Source organism: Homalodisca vitripennis, unplaced genomic scaffold, assembly GCF_021130785.1.
Source record: "Homalodisca vitripennis isolate AUS2020 unplaced genomic scaffold, UT_GWSS_2.1 ScUCBcl_2687;HRSCAF=7701, whole genome shotgun sequence".
Taxonomy (NCBI): domain Eukaryota; kingdom Metazoa; phylum Arthropoda; class Insecta; order Hemiptera; family Cicadellidae; genus Homalodisca; species Homalodisca vitripennis.
This window is the reverse complement of record NW_025778801.1, coordinates 1-16,442: the sequence shown is the minus strand read 5'-3', so window position 1 is coordinate 16,442 and position 16,442 is coordinate 1. Positions and strand designations below refer to the sequence as shown.

The 16,442-nt window shown below is 30.5% G+C and overlaps 1 pseudogene; it reads left to right on the top strand.

The window, feature by feature from the left end:
• The first annotated feature begins 880 nt into the window (after positions 1–880).
• On the top strand, positions 881–3,242 carry LOC124372169 (annotated as a pseudogene).
• The last annotated feature ends 13,200 nt before the right edge of the window (positions 3,243–16,442 follow it).

Sequence of the window (16,442 nt, the reverse complement as noted above, 5' to 3'; positions counted from 1 at the left end):
GAAAAGTTTTGTAGTGCCAATATTTGTCAGGTGACCCTAATGAGGTAAAATATTATAGGCATACCGCCTTAGCAATGAACTATCCCCTGAATTTTACTTTGAATAAATGAGTGTGATCACTTTTAAGAGGAGGTAGAGAACCCCGTTTTTGCATCGTACGTGAGTGAAGACTCCTCCCTCATTTTTATTGAATTTGTTTATTGTTAAAAATTGTGTTGATGTATGCCTCTTGAGCTCATTGTATTTCCCAATAATGTTGTATTTGATATGTTTACTGTTAGTTATACATTGTTGAAAAATGGGTGTGAACCTTTAATAAATAAATAACATTCCGTCACAAGGGCGATTGCAATAAGCAGATTTCTATGAAACCGAACTAAAACTAAAATATTGAGGATGTTTGCTTAAGGGAAAAATCATTCATACTGATTATTACCCTACCGTTGTATATTTATTTATCTTTTACAGAAAGAAAAGCATTTCGTATTCTGAAAACGAAGGAGACAAGAGAAGACAAAATTCAGTTTCACCTTTAAAATGTGGGAATGGAGTTTGCTCATAAAGTTAAGCATTGCAGCACCATTGCAGCTTCATAGAAAGTGTTTACTCAGATAAATCCAGTGTACATGTTCCTCCTTATTCGGCTTTTTCGCAGAGATCCACACATGGTATATAGTACAAAGGTACTTAACTGTCGTAACCTTTGCTAGCCAAATTTTAACAACGATGTACATTTTTGAAATGTATAATGACTAACCTCATTTCAATAGATGAAAATAGATTAAATGATATATATATATATATATATATATATATATATATATATAATATATATATAAAACGCTTCTATATTTGGTGGATCTCTCTCTCTATCTCTCTCTCTCTCTCTATATATATATATATATATATATATATATATATATATATATATATATATTTTATAGATATATATATTAAACAAGACAAACTCACAAACAAGACAAACAATAGGCGGTGAGAGAGTATATATAATTATCTGATAATTGATTTCCTTCCGTAAGACATCTTAATAATAAAAAATAATCTTTTTGACTACACTCCATGTTTGTTTATTATTTTATTCATAACAACTAAAAGATTAAGTTTATATCTTTTACAGGAAAGGTCCTGTTTCCTTCACAATCCTTTCATCGACAAAAACAAACCTCAAACAAACAATTACTTATCACTTGCAGTTTTATTAAGTTCTTACATAATTTAGTCATTAAATTTAAGTACTATAATATTATGAGTTTTATTGTAAACATATTAACCTACAATTTTAAAATAGCTGTTTATTTTTTTAGTCAAATAGTACAAAGACTTATCATTAACCTTAATTCTTAAACAGTGTTGTGGCTGTACATTTGAGAGAATCAATTAATTTAAATAATGTTAGCAATCAATATTTATTGTTTTGGAGACTTATTGTAACAACAGTTTTGTGAAAAGAAAGATTACAAGCATCCGATTGGGATTTACAATAGAAACTCAATTGTTATTAAAAACATTGTGATTAAAAACTTCTACAAAAGAGTAATCAATTTCGTATCCTAGACAAACATTCTGCACTAAAAATAATGCAGTGGTTATGTGCCATTAGTTAAATATATTTACACAGTTTTCAATATTATTTGTTTGTAGTTTACTTGAATATCAAAGTAACAGTGTAAAGAAGAGGTCTGGTTTTGACTCTGGTTCTGGTTCGAATAATTCTATGATTATATTCGCGAAATTATTAATAATAGAGGTTTACTATTTTTGATGATTGCGAAATGTTTAAAGCATGAAGAGAAAACAATGTACACGTATTCCTTAGCAGAAGTAATGTCTACAAACAAAGGAAGCAATTGTAATTTTGATTTTACAGTAATACATTGTCACTGAATGTTTGTAAGTGAATTATGTTTTCGAAATAGTTATGAACCCTTCTCTTCATAAATGCAAATTTTGGATTACCTTTATATCAAGAAGTTGCAGATGACTTTATGATGCTAAAGTAAGATCCAAGGACTGCTATATCACAAAAGGACTTTACCAAAATGTTTGTTCTTTCCAAAATGTCTCTTTTCTTTTGTCAAGTTTTTGCAGGATTTCCGCTAAAGTATATGCCAGATTCTGCTGGAGTATCCAGACTCATATTTTCTCCAGGTATATCCTGGTGGGGATTTATAATAATTTTAATACAGTTTGGATGTATATGTTTTGAATGTTGTATGAGATTAATGAGCTATCCATCAGTACTATTCCACGAAGCAGCCTCAGAAACAGCCCTCTTTGCTATGAGTATAATTTTCGGTAGTAACTTGATGATGGGAGTAGTTTTGTTCACATGCTACGCCAGAAAATACCCTGAGTTCTTGAAAATCTGCACCTTTCTGGGAAAATTCGACCACGATCTACAACTGGAGTCACCAGAATACTGGATTAAAGAGAATGTTCCGATCATCGTCATATCTACAGTAACTCCAATAATTTTAGAAGGATCAAAGCAGTATGTCATGTCCATGAAGGAAGAGCATGAATTTGTGGTAAGAATAATTATAGCGTATTTTTCCGTGACGGCTGCGCTCTATGGAAAAACTGTTATGTTAATCCACTTCCAACAAGTTGCCTTTGGCATAGCAAAAAGATTCAGACTCGTGAACGCCAGGATCAGACTACTAGTGATGAACGAGAGCCTCAGACGGTCTGTCCTGCGCCGCAACCCACCATACGTTGATCGTAGGCAGGACTATACATCCTGTAAGAAGTTCAAGTCCCTCCTGAGTGCCTACCATCTGCTATGTGACGTGGTACATCAAGCCAACGTCTTCTATGGTTACCTATTGTTGGCAACCGTCGTTTGTACATTTATCATCATTACTGTATGTCTCTACTTCTTCTTCCTATTTATTATTCATGGAAAAGCAATAAGAAGTGTAACTATCAGTATTTGGATCTTTAACAATGCCACTTTCCTGGTGCTGATCGCTTTGTGTGGCTCTCGTGTCTCTGAGATGGCAGGCGACACTGCACCGCTCATCCGCAAGCTGATCAATGAGAACGTGGGCTCAGGACTGAGTGAAGAGTTGAAGTCGTTTTTGTTGCAGTTAGCCAGTTTAAATGTTGAATTTACTGCTGGAGGATTTTTCCCGATCAATAAACAAACTTTAACTTCGATAGCCGCTGCTGTGACTACCTACCTCGTGATCATGATTCAATTTGAAACTCAATCCAAATAAGCAATATTCAATGTGTCTGTGGGTGTGTTAGTATCTTCTCTAAAATATTATTACATTTTTATATAGTTTACAAGTATTAAAATGAAAATTATTTTAAGTATCAAGATTTTGTTTCAAATGCTGGTCAAATGTTCGCTTGTACACAATAAGAAGACATGAGACTTATCTACTATGTTGCGATATTACAGTGTAAATCTGTATTAGTTTTAGTGATTCTGATATTTCATGTGTTAAATGTATCTGAATTTTCGTTTGAAATTATTTCTTATCAAAAATATAATATTATTGTGTTTGATGGGTGAGATGTTATCCTATTATATTGTGTTAATAACGTGTAACTAAGTAAAAAAAAGAGTAATAAAGTAATTAATTACTGAAACTACATATTTATTGTTAAATACTAGTCGGGCAAAGTAATAATATAATTTGTCTGAGGGAGTCAAATTAACCATATAGGAAGAACTATTACATTAAATGAACACGTAATATGAAATAACGTTTCAATTCCAAACAAATTATCATTTCTATCAAATTTTTAACTGTACGTGTAATGTTAATTTATTATAATAATTACCTCTGTCTCTTTAATATCTTAAAAATGTTAAAAAAAAAAACAATGACCAAGAAGAATAAAAATGTATAAGGGAACATTTAACTTAGTGTGTTTAAAATTGAAAGAAAATATTACATACGAGCAAATTGCAAATTGCGGTACATTTTTCAGTTGTAAAAAAGCTTAACCAAGATGCAAACTGTGTGAAGCAAATGTACCGCTTCCAGTTTACACCCAGATTAATGTTTTAGATTGTATGATATGGTTACAAATTTTATGAGCAAAATACGTTTGTCCTTGTGTGTTCTGTAGCTTGTATGTTCTTAGTGTTATCTTTACCACAGAGAGCGGTTTAAAATTGTATAAATTATACATATGTGGAAAGTTTATTATGAATGGAATTACAAACTTTAATTAGCCAATGGTACCTGTCTAAAAGTTGAGTATATTGCCCAAATTTAAAATTGAATTATAATGTCTAGTAGCTGCATATCAGAAGGAGAAGACATGTGTTAGTTCAGTGTTTCTAAAGTCATCATATAGTAAAAACCTTCCCATTTGGAAATTAATAATATAAAACAAATTATTTTAGAAATTGTATCTAAAGTTGATAAACAAGTTATAAGAAATAACTTGAATATGTTGTGTATTTTTAAGCAAGATTATCACAACTCGAAAAAAATTAATAATAATTGTGTTGGTTCTGATAGGTATGCGTTTTGATCAATTTAATGAGTTATGTGGTACAATTTGAAAAGAATATTATGGATTTGTAACTCAATATTAATTATTAATATGTAACTTTAAAGCCTAAAAATGGCAAATATTATAATACATTTTCAACTATAAACGTGAATATGGAACGTAACCACAACATGAGACATGATATGGAACATGAAAATAACTCTTATATTGTGTGAAGTGTAAAAAACTGTGAACAACGATGCCGAACAACTCTTGACAATGCTTTGAACTTGTTCCTTAATAAATAGAGATGGCGGGACGTTACAGTACGTTCGATCTGCATGTTGCATTACAGCGCAACACGAAAGAGACTTAAAAATAGCATTGGGATGATATTTCAAAAAATATGAATTATTTGAAGATATGATGCGATTACACATTAACAAGTTAAATTGGTTTAAAGTTACAAAATATCATAAAACTGTCTATAGAATTTTTCAAGAAAAACATCTATTGTCATCTGAAGGACTATATGTCCGTTATTTGCCACTATTAACATTTAAGACCAGAAGTTTTGGAATAAGTTTAAGATTCGGTTGATGGGAGTAATATTGTAGATTGTAGAGATTATCCTATGCAAATTTTATTGAAAATGTAGCTGAAATTGTAAAATTAAAAAACAATCGGAAGTTGATTAATAATTTGTATTACTTTATTAATTGTTATAAAAAACATGAATTTTTGTGGTACTCTTGACAAATTTTATTTTTTTAATAAATGTAAAAGTAAATGATGAATTAACGAGCGATATTGATAGGGCAGAGTTAAAACATTATTATCGAAAAGGTAAGTAACATTTAAAGGAACGACATAAAAACACTTAGTTTAATATTGATTTTGGAGATAACTTTTGCTCATTCCAAAACTCGTTTGGATATTTTTACCAGTCGTGTGCTGGAAACAGTTATATTTGTCTGTGTATCTGTCAGCATAATATCTGGAAATGAACTAACCATGAAAGACGAAGTTTTGTTGGAAGCTTCATTTCTAATAAAGTCAACACTCAGTATTTTTATGATTTAAGACAACTCCGTAAGATTGACTGAGAGTGAATGAAATTTTATATCTTTCTTACGGATAGCCACAATGGTAATGAGAAATATAGAAAATAAATCATATGTACCAAGATTTTAGGAATGTTTACTAAAATATCTAAATGTATTACAATACCAAAGAGTTTATAGAAAACAGACAAATTTATGTTGTTGACACATAAAAATCTATTTCAATGTCATTTTAAGGCTTGGGCCAGAATTGATGATTTTTTTAAAATTGTTTAATACTTATTTTGAGTTAATTTAAAATCACAACCTAGATACATATTTAGCACATACAATTCTATTATTGACCATGAATAAAATTTGATATGGATTATATAGTCTGTTCAGTAAAAGTGTTATAATACTTTCCACACAAAAAATGAACAAAAAGGTTTGTATGTAGGTATGTCCTAAAACCTCCTAGTTTTTCCGTCTATCTGCATGTATGTGTTATTAATTAAAAATTCTAACTTTGAACCAGTTAAGATAGTGTTATTACATTTTTAATTGTATTAAGCTTTGGTAGATCTTTTTGAAAATAAAACATTTAAACAATTCTTTTACTCGTTTCGGAATGGAAACGCTTTTACTCGCAAAATAATGGAAGGCTTTTACTGAATACCCTGTATATTAAAAGTTGCACACGAACATATTTTGTTACACTTGGTTTTTATTCATAAACTATCCGTAGGAAAATCTGTTTTTTTTTTTTTTAATATCTAAACATTTAGTAACATTTTAGGTAGATAAAATGTATGAGTAACTTTTCGAAAATAAGAAAATGTACATAAATTATACAAAATTAATAAACATATATTTCAATGTCGACGCATGATAGTTTAATGAATCACTTTAGGTACAGGTACCTTTGAAAATGTACTTAGACACATTAAGACGGTTACTAAAACTGTGATTTTGGGTAATGATACGTTCCTATAACTAAATACAAATTTTCTTAACGTACATTTTCTTTTCACTTGACACTAAAATACAACAATTTTTCGCCTAAAGTAATTGTTCTCACTCACTTACCCAATGTTTGCCTTTTTCATTTAATCTAGAGAAGACTGCCAATCATCTCCAAGTACCAATCGTCCTCGCCAGCTCGCCTGACTACGCCCCTACCAAATCTTTCGATGGTAATTGGTGAGTACCAATAATTTTTATATATCAGCCAATTTTATTTTCCATTGTTGAAAAAATATGTTACCTCCTGTTCATTTAGCAGTGGTTTCCGAGCGGACGTGCATATCCACTTACATTCAAAGGATGTTTGTTTCAATTTGTCAAACGAGACTTCTTTCCTTACGACGATCTATTCTTTAGTCTTATATATTTTTTTTATAAATAAATACGTGTCCCATACAATATACCTCATATAAGATGAGAAATTGTATTAAACCGTTTTAAATTTTGTTTAACTTCCTAAACTTAAACTGAGAAAATCTGTCGGCACCTTCACAGACTGTTGCTTAGTAGTGACTTTTAATCTCATTGCAGTAGTGACTGAAATAAAATACTATTGGCTTTCTGCAGTGCGTTTCCCTTGTTTCAAACTTCACCTAATATATCATTTTTATAAATGTTCTTCAACAAAAACGTACAAGACATTGCACGAATATGATATGATGGGTAATTCTATTTTGAAACATTCACTAGAAAGAAACCTTATCTTAGAAAAATATGTATCAAAACAAGGTATTTCCGTCAAGGTATAACGTCTTTAACCTTCTAAAAGAATAGAACGCAATTAGCAATTCAACAATTTATTAGGTCAAAGGGTTTGTCTAGAACATGAGATATGGTTATTTTTATTCGTAGAACGACTAAATATCTTTACTTTCTTTGGATTCATTAATAATCTTTGAAACACATATTTTTTATCTTCCTCTCTTGGATATTAATGTTATTTTAAAACATAGCTTATCTCGTATAAGGCTTAAATGATCTATTTAACTTTGCAGTATCGTATGCGGACACATATGGAAATAAACGGAATTAGCGTGTAAAACAGACACATGTGTCATGTTGCTTTTATAAATGAAATCATCTTTACGATATATAAGAGTATAAAGTAGTAGAAATTGTGAATATGCCAAACATTCATTATAAAGGGCATGATAACTGTAAGTGGTTATTTTCGTGACTAAATAATAAAAACTTTACATTTTTAAATTACTGTTAGTTGTATTATCAAGGGTGAATCGTTAAAAACTAGCGTCAACTTATACTTGGTATTATCATTACTTTACTTTTTCTAAACTCATAAACTCCTTCAATGCTTCAGACGTCAGTAAAATTTGTTATAGAATGACTGGATATCCAGCTTGTGTTGTCATATCAGCCTGGTTTTTATAAATATGTATGTACATGTTATTGTGTCTTCATCCATGTAAAAGAATTTTTTTAACAATTTTACTTTAAGAAATTGAATTTCAAAATATTTATTTTACAACCCTTTCTAAATACAGTTATGCGATCAACATGGATTCCGTGTAAAATCAGAATTAATTAAATCTGTCTGTGCCAGGACTTCATTTCCTACCGGAAGGCCACTCTATACTCCCTGCAGTGATCTCATTTCCTCCGAAAAACTTACAAAGAATATGAAATGTTATGAGTAGGATTGGGGTATGTTATCAAGCAGATTGTCCCGAATCAATAAACCCATTGCCATTAAAAAAACACTCGAATAAATATTTTGCAATAGTTCTATTACTTTTTAAGGGCATAACTATTAGTATATGAGATGTTATACACATATTTCTTAATGTTCATAACTACTTAAAATTTATTAATATAAGTAGGCCACTCTTAAATATTTATTTGAACTAAGTAAAGGGTAGATTTTAGATAAGTAGTGTAGCCCGGCGTTACAAGAATATTGTATATAGTGACAGTGGAAACACTGTGGTAAAAGCTCTATAACTGATTGGAAATTTTTATTAGCATAAATTTATTTTTTCCCACGATTTTCTTTAACAAGCAGAAATTCTAACATCCATGAACTTCCCTTGCCTAAGCTGATGTTTAAAAATACTGCCGGCTGTATTTAATATTATAATATTAACTACTTCACTAAGGGTTCTATCGTCGAGATGCCCTATTAGTTGAGGAACGTAACGGGAACAATTGTTGTGTTAAACGGCACTTTCAGCTGTTCCATTGTTTTCGTATTCAATTTATAAAACTGGTTAGGGCTTCAAAGTAAAACAAGGTCGATACAGCGATTCCAAGAACTCTTCTAGCACTGAATATTGTGTAATTAGCGAGCTATTGTACGCGTATGCAGTAGTCAGTTTTTGTGTGAATATGAATAACGTTATTTAGCCCCCTTTACACTCTCTCTCATATAGCCCTGCTAAGTAAACAACATTGTAATAACATTGTGAACTGTTCTAGAAGACCAGATTTTGTATTATACACAGTAATTTTAATTTCTAAAGTATGTATACAGTATTATACCTTGTATTTATATACCTCATTTATTTGTCAAAATGAGGTTCTAAATCTCTCGAAATTCAAATCCATTACCATTAGCTATAAATTGTACATTAAAAATAAAAATTTGTAACTGATTTGGATTATCAAGATGTCCTGCGGAGAAATATACACTCAGCTAATTATAATTACTGTAAGAGTATGCCACACTAAGTGTCATGTAGTGAGGTTGTATACAAAATGTCAAATTTGTAACTGATTGGATTATCAAGATGTGCTGCGGAGAAATATACACTCAGCTAATTATAATTACTGTAAGAGTATGCCACACTAAGTGTCATGTAGTGAAGTTGTATACAAAATGTCAAATTTGTAACTGATTGGATTATCAAGATGTCCTGCGGAGAAATATACACTCAGCTAATTATAATTACTGTAAGAGTATGCCACACCAAGTGTCATGTAGTGAGGTTGTATACAAAATGTCAAATTTGTAACTGATTGGATTATCAAGATGTGCTGCGGAGAAATATACACTCAGCTAATTATAATTACTGTAAGAGTATGCCACACCAAGTGTCATGTAGTGAGGTTGTATACAAAATGTCAAATTTGTAACTGATTGGATTATCAAGATGTGCTGCGGAGAAATATACACTCAGCTAATTATAATTACTGTAAGAGTATGCCACACTAAGTGTCATGTAGTGAGGTTGTATACAAAATGTCAAATTTGTAACTGATTGGATTATCAAGATGTGCTGCGGAGAAATATACACTCAGCTAATTATAATTACTGTAAGAGTATGCCACACCAAGTGTCATGTAGTGAGGTTGTATACAAAATGTCAAATTTGTAACTGATTGGATTATCAAGATGTGCTGCGGAGAAATATACACTCAGCTAATTATAATTACTGTAAGAGTATGCCACACCAAGTGTCATGTAGTGAGGTTGTATACAAAATGTCAAATTTGTAACTGATTGGATTATCAAGATGTGCTGCGGAGAAATATACACTCAGCTAATTATAATTACTGTATGAGTATGCCACACTAAGTGTCATGTAGTGAGGTTGTATACAAAATGTCAAATTTGTAACTGATTGGATTATCAAGATGTGCTGCGGAGAAATATACACTCAGCTAATTATAATTACTGTAAGAGTATGCCACACTAAGTGTCATGTAGTAAGGTTGGTTGTATACAAATGTCAAATTTGTAACTGATTGGATTATCAAGATGTCCTGCGGAGAAATATATAATTTCTAAAGTATGAATACTGTATTATACCTTGTATTTATATACCTCATTTCATTTGTCAAAATGAGGTTCTAAATCTCTCGAAATTCAAATCCATTACCATTAGCTATAAATTGTACATTAAAAATAAAAATTTGTAACTGATTTAGATTATCAAGATGTCCTGCAGAGAAATATACACTCAGCTAATTATAATTACTGTAAGAGTATGCCACACTAAGTGTCATGTAGTGAGGTTGTATACAAATGTCAAATTTGTAACTGATTGGATTATCAAGATGTGCTGCGGAGAAATATACACTCAGCTAATTATAATTACTGTAAGAGTATGCCACACTAAGTGTCATGTAGTGAGGTTGTATACAAAATGTCAAATTTGTAACTGATTGGATTATCAATATGTCCTGCGGAGAAATATACACTCAGCTAATTATAATTACTGTAAGAGTATGCCACACCAAGTGTCATGTAGTGAGGTTGTATACAAAATGTCAAATTTGTAACTGATTGGATTATCAAGATGTGCTGCGGAGAAATATACACTCAGCTAATTATAATTACTGTAAGAGTATGCCACACCAAGTGTCATGTAGTGAGGTTGTATACAAAATGTCAAATTTGTAACTGATTGGATTATCAAGATGTGCTGCGGAGAAATATACACTCAGCTAATTATAATTACTGTAAGAGTATGCCACACTAAGTGTCATGTAGTAAGGTTGTATACAAATGTCAAATTTGTAACTGATTGGATTATCAAGATGTCCTGCGGAGAAATATAATTTCTAAAGTATGTATACTGTATTATACCTTGTATTTATATACCTCATTTATTTGTCAAAATGAGGTTCTAAATCTCTCGAAAATTCAAATCCATTACCATTAGCTATAAATTGTACATTAAAAATAAAAATTTGTAACTGATTTAGATTATCAAGATGTCCTGCAGAGAAATATACACTCAGCTAATTATAATTACTATAAGAGTATGCCACACTAAGTGTCATGTAGTGAGGTTGTATACAAATGTCAAATTTGTAACTGATTGGATTATCAAGATGTGCTGCGGAGAAATATACACTCAGCTAATTATAATTACTGTAAGAGTATGCCACACTAAGTGTCATGTAGTGAGGTTGTATACAAAATGTCAAAATTTGTAACTGATTGGATTATCAAGATGTCCTGCGGAGAAATATAATTTCTAAAATATGTATACTGTATTATACCTTGTATTTATATACCTCATTTATTTGTCAAAATGAGGTTCTAAATCTCTCGAAATTCAAATCCATTACCATTAGCTATAAATTGTACATTAAAAATAAAAATTTGTAACTGATTTAGATTATCAAGATGTCCTGCAGAGAAATATACACTCAGCTAATTATAATTACTGTAAGAGTATGCCACACTAAGTGTCATGTAGTGAGGTTGTATACAAATGTCAAATTTGTAACTGATTGGATTATTATGAATTGCTGCGGAGAAGTATACACTCAGCTAATTATACACACAAAAATTTGTACATCCCACCCCCTAACGAATACAAAACGAAATTTTTTCTGCCTACTAAGTGATAGGATTCAATGAGCTACGATGAACCCTTCGTTGTACATGCACTATAATAGAAGTTATACTTCTCTACTTAGAAATTAAGTTTGATGAAAAACTTTACGTTTACAAAAACAATTGGCTAGAAATATCTTTCTACATGAAAACTACCCACTTTTTCTTTAAGTAGTGTTTCACAGCAGTTTTTAATTAATAAAGTATACATAATTTTACTTTTCTTTTCACATTATGTTACACACGAAGTCACCAAAAGAATATTTTGTATGCGTTGGGGTAAATAGGCTTTATGTCTTAATGTTTCAAGTGTTAAAATTGCATATGCTTATACTCAATTTGTTAACAAATTGATTTATGTTCTATATTTCTCATTACCATTGTGGTTATCCGTAAGCCAGATATAAAATTCTATTTACTCTCAGTCAATCTTATGGAGTTGACTTGAATCATAAATATACTGAGTACTGACATTATTATAAATAAAGCTTCCAACAAAATTTCGTCTTTCTTGGTTAGTTCATTTCCAGATATAGTGCTGACAGATACACAGACAAATATAACTTTTTCAAGCACACGACTGGTAAAAATATCCAAACGAGTTTTGAATTGACTAGCCTATTCGTTACGATATAGTTTTTTTATATTATTGAGATCTTATAGCCTTGCAAACGTCATCCAGCAGTGTTACTCGTATTCACAATGAAAATTAAGTGTGGTTTATGTGTGTTAATAGATGTCCAAACTGATACCTCACCAGTTTGAAAAATTTTAAAGTTTGAAACTAACCTTTTAGAAACTTACACAACACAGTTAAGTTTTTTTCGTTGTACCTGATAAACTCTCCGTAGTAGAGGTTTTTAATTATACTTAAATAACATTAAAATTATTACAAAATTACTCAAACATAAAAATTATTCATATTAATAATCAATACTCTAGTATATTCGCATATTCGCAATAATGTGTATTGTATTCGTGGTTATTTTATGAACCCTCAGACTTTTTTTAAACACAGATAAGAAGAAAAATAAAGCTATACTTTCAGAAATGAATTATAGTAGCTGTAGTTTATACATGACTATAGGAAACCTGTGAGACCCAAAAAACGGGTAATAAATCAGAGTTTACAGGACATACTATATGTTTTCTAAACCACAGACTCACAGACAGTGCAATTTGGATTATTATTAATGTTTCTGGGCTAAACGCCATTTCCATGTCCAGTGTGCAGTTTCAGCTCTGTCCGGAAATTTATGCAATCAATCGTTCCATATCATTAAACTGCCGAGCCGCTGCGTCGTGACGTCATAGTTGAAACTGTGTAATTGCAATGTCGTCCTATTCCGGTCATAACACTACATCTTCTGTATTTTTCATTTTACTTCCATTATACCATCCAGCTTCTTTGTTAAAGTAAATATCATCAATATTTTGTGTTAATGCACTATTACATATTTCGCTATAAGAGTAATTACCTCATTATCAAAACGGTTTGGTCCTTGAACTTCACGTCATTGTAAAAGTGTATACTATTAAGAATGGTATGATAACCTTTGTATAAAATTTATTTTCTATTTTCATTACTATTTGGCTATACTTATTCTTATTTGTATGTATACATAAAAATAGTAAACAATCTAATCTAAACACAATAAATTTTTTATACAATTCTATACTCATTAGTAAATTTTCGTTATTTATTCTTCGTTATAACATATATGTAAATAAAAAAGCATACAGTCAAAAATAAACACACAAAATGTTAAATAACTTAAAAAATAACTAAGTGGTGCATACTTTCATTGCTATGATACTTAATTTATAATACAACTGAAACCAAGACCGATATAAACAGTAGAGTTTTCTGATTGGTATATTGCGGTATTCAATTACATAAAATGTTCATCACATTCACAAGTAATTCAAGAGAGACTGATGAACACAGAGCACTATAATTACCTAAACGGTGTAGTGGGCGGGGGGCTTTAATGCAATGCCTCAATCAAATTAGATGGAGTGTAGTATTTCACAAGCTGAACTATTAGTAAGGGCCCGTGACTGTACAGAACATTCAATATAAATTAAGTCTAAATTCGTTAAACTCCAGTGTGAGCACTCTATTGTTCGAAGTTACAGGTCAATGTTTGACAATTGTATACCATGGATTACATGGAGTGTAGTATTTCACAAGCTGAACTATTAGTAAGGGCCCGTGACTGTACAGAACATTCAATATAAATTAAGTCTAAATTCGTTAAACTCCAGTGTGAGCATTTTATTGTTCGAAGTTAGAGGTCAATGTTTGACAATTGTATACCATGGATTACATGGAGTGTAGTATTTCACAAACTGAACTATTAGTAAGGGACCGTGACTGTACAGAACATTCAATATAAATTAAGTCTAAATTCGTTAAACTCCAGTGTGAGCATTTTATTGTTCGAAGTTAGAGGTCAATGTTTGACAATTTTATACCATGGATAGTCATTTTTTACCACAGTAATGCGCATTCTGAAGTTCTATATTACAACAGTGGATTCCAATTTTTTCAGAAGTATTAGTTTCATTTCAATCATATTTCACCCACTGTAAACCCTTCTCAGAAGTACGGGTGATAGAGGTTTGAACTAAATTCCGGTACTTACTATATGAAGTATAGTTGTCACGCTCGAATAGCAATCCAAATTAAATTTTCTGCAGTTAAACTACGTTTTTTATGATTGTGAAAGATAAAAATGGGTTCATATCAGTTACAAGAGATATCTTAATTTCTAAAAATGTGTATTGCTTATCTAAACAGGTTATCAATATTATCGAACAATAAGTACGAAGTTATAAAACAAAGATTGAGAATTTGTATATGGATTGTAATATTTTGCCGCAATAATGCGCATTCTATATTTTTATATTCAAACATTGAATTTTAATTTTTTTCACAAGTATTAATTTAACGTAAATGATTTTTAATCTACTTCAACCCGGCTAAAAAGTACGGGTGAAATAGGCTAGAACTAAATTCCGGTAGTTTAATATTAATGAAAGTATAGTTCTATCACCCTCAAATAGCGATCCAAATGAATTTCTCTGCAGTTAAATTACGTATTTTATGGTTTTGAAACATAAATCTTAATTGAAAAGGTTCTTATAAGTTACAAGAGATATTTTAATTCAAACATTTTTGCATAGGCGTTCTAAATAAGTTATCCATGATCTGTAATATTCCGTCTACCATTATTAAAAGTAAATTAAACATTTTAATTTGAAATGTAACAAAGTGTGAGTGGAGTGTAAATATTATACGCAGTGTTTCATTAATAAAAAGGGAAACTTTTCACAACAATCAGTTAGCTTCCTGGAATCTTGGGCTATTGTATATGAACATTTTAAGTGTAAGATAATTCAATTTTTTTTCTGAAATTGAATTGAAACTTTATCTCTGGCGTAACATTAGCGGATCTAGGACTAAGCTTTGGGAGAAGGGAGTGAATCTGAATGAATGGTACACTACACTAGAGGTGTGGAAAAATCTAAATTTGAATAAATTATATACGCTTATTTAATTCAAATTAAAACATTGAAACAATGAATCAATACCAACATATTCAATTGTGTCGCCCCTAACCAAAATCTTAAAAGAGAACATTTGGATAAAATAAAGGCGATAAATTGAAAAGCGTAGCCATAAAACTTTTGACACTATGCTATTTTTCTGGGTACTGATTGTTTTTCAACGGTAATAACAATAAGAAATAACTTATTTTTTAGTACTTGTGTAGCCTAAATATTTCAGAAATAACCATCGAGATAATGGTTTGACAAATAAATAAACTTTATGAATAATAATGTTTAGAATTGATGAATACAAATATTCTGATTTAGAAGCGCAGTATCAATCCATTGGGAAAGAGTCATAGATTTATTGGAAGACAGTTTATAAAATATTTTGTCAGATTTGGCTGTGGAGAAGAAGCTATTGATTTAGAACACAACAAAACAAATCAAAGTTAACAGGATAGAAATTTTGCGATGACACTTTACATAAAACTCATATAACTGTTTTTTCGAGTAGCAATGATAATTTTATTGCATTTTTAATTAAAGTAAAAAAATAAAAATAATAGAAATGAATAAATGTTTTTAAGCCAGTTTATATGAAACTGAAAGAAACCCATTGACTTCGATACTTATAAAATAGATCGAACAGAAACAACATAAAAGGAGATTTAGAAGTAAGGTTACACTGTTTTAAGTTTATCTATATTATTATAAAGTAAAATTAAAGTAAAGTAAAATAAAATATCAATTAAAAATTTCCCACAATACAAATGTGGTCGAAAAGAAATCTTTCCTACGGAAAAGGCTAGCCTAAAGAAATATTTCCCAGAAGTCACACTTTCAAAATGATACTTCAGTCCTACTGGTAAAACTGTTCTGTCGTATGTCCTAACAGACGGTATTGTTGTTAATGTTTTGTCTCTATCTGATACTTTAAGTCAGACTTTGCCTCGAAGCAAGTTTGTTTTGAACAAACCTGCATATCATGTCTAAGGCACCAAATATTCAAAGATATTCTGTTTGAAATGTTT